The sequence below is a fragment of the Triticum urartu genome, chromosome 2 (genome assembly GCF_003073215.2).
Source record: "Triticum urartu cultivar G1812 chromosome 2, Tu2.1, whole genome shotgun sequence".
Classification (NCBI taxonomy): domain Eukaryota; kingdom Viridiplantae; phylum Streptophyta; class Magnoliopsida; order Poales; family Poaceae; genus Triticum; species Triticum urartu.
In genome coordinates this window covers 396,296,591-396,298,565 of record NC_053023.1, presented here as the reverse complement: position 1 = coordinate 396,298,565, position 1,975 = coordinate 396,296,591, and positions in this window count along the sequence as shown.

The window sequence follows — 1,975 nt, the reverse complement described above, 5'->3', positions numbered from 1 at the left end:
GTCACTAAGGGACTTTTGTTAAGCTCTTTGAATAGCTCCATGCCATTCTTTACTTTGCCATGTTCAGGTCCTGTAGCATGTAGTTTTGTTGCTCTGAAGAGGGCTACCTGATCTGAAATTCCAGACAAGTGTTAATTTCACAAAGTCTGAGATCTGTTTGTCATTTGCATTTTTGCCATGTTTATTTGAACCTGTTAATGGATGAATTGGCCGTAGCTCAGTGCTAGACTTTTGTTAAGAATCTTGTGTGCATCCCTTCAATGTATTTTGTTGTCATGTTTGGGTGCTGTAGCATGTTCATCTCATTGCATTTAGATGCCTACTTGCTGTAAATCGCAGACCGGTGTCATTTTGAATCGCTTGCCATTTCCAAACCGTAACTCTGATTCCGGCGTTCTTTATATCGTTTTCAAGCGATTTCATCTCATCTTTCCAGTGGCACACTTGGTTTTCCAAGTTGAGGCCAGGTTCATGCATTTCCTATCATATCTTGCATTTTGCATCCCGCATCGCATCCCGCAAAGCATATCATCTTTGCATCGTGTTGTTTGAGTTTGCACGTAGTTGATTGTATCCTTGTTGCTTGTTTGTCTTGTTTGGGTAGAGTCGGGAGACGAGTTCGCTAATGAGGAGCCCGTTGAGTTTGCTTTTGAGGATCTAGTCAACTCTGACAGCTGTGTAGGCAAGATGATCATACCCCCGAAATCACTACTATCTTTGCTATGCTAGTTTGCTCGCTCTTTTACCATGCCATTGCCACGATGCCTACCACTTTATTGCAAGCCTCCCAAATTTCCATGTCAAACCTCTAACCCACCATGTCCTAGCAAACCGTTGATTGGCTATGTTACCGCTTTGCTCAGCCCCTCTTATAGCGTTGCTAGTTGTAGGTGAAGATTGGAGGCCGTTCCTTGTTGGAACATTTAATTACTTGTTGGGATATCATTATATTACTTTGTTATCTTAATGCATTTATATACTTGGTAAAGGGTGGAAGGCTCGGCCTCTCGCCTAGTGTTTTGTTCCACTCTTGCCGCCCTAGTTTCTGTCATATCGGTGTTATGTTCCCGGATTTTGCGTTCCTTACGCGGTTGGGTTATAATGGGAACCCCTTGACAGTCCGCCTTGAATAAAACTTCTCCAGCAATGCCCAACCTTGGTTTTACCATTTGCCACCTAGCCTTTTCCCTTGGGTTTCGCGGATTCAAGGGTCATCTTATTTTAACCCCCCTGGGCCCGTGCTCCTCTGAGTGTTGGTCCAACCTAGAGCACCATGCGGGGCCGTCCCTTGGCAACTTGGGTTACGTTGGCTCCCGTACGCTTAGCTTATCCGGTGTGCCCTGAGAACGAGATATGTGCAGCTCCTATCGGGATTTGTCGGCACAGCGGGCGGTGTTGCTGGACTTGTTTTACCATTGTCGGAGTTGTCTTGAATTACCGAGATACCGAGTCTGATCGAAACGTCTTGGGAGGAGATCTATTCCTTCATTGACCGTGAGAGCTTGTCATGGGCTAAGTTGGGACTCCCCTGCAGGGATTGAACTTTCGAAAGCCGTGCCCGTGGTTATGGGCAGATGTGAATTTGTTAATGTCCTGTTGTAGATAACTTGAACCTTAATTAATTAAAATGAATCAACTGAGTGTGTTACCGTGACGGCCTCTTCTCGGCGGAGTCCGGGAAGTGGACACGGTGTTGGAGTAATGTTTGCGCAGGTTGCTTGCTAGTTTCTCGCTCGCGCTTTGCCTCCTCTTCTCGCTCTCTTTTGCGAATAAGTTAGCCACCATATTTGCTAGTCGCTTGCTGCAGCTTCACTTATGTTTACCTTGCCATACCTACAAGCTTAAATAGTCTTGATCGCGAGGGTGCGAGATTGCTGAGTCCCTGTGGCTCACAGATTCCTATTACACTAGATGCAGGGCCTGATGATTCCGCTCCAGGAGACGCGTATGAGCTCAAGTGGGAGTTCGACGAGGA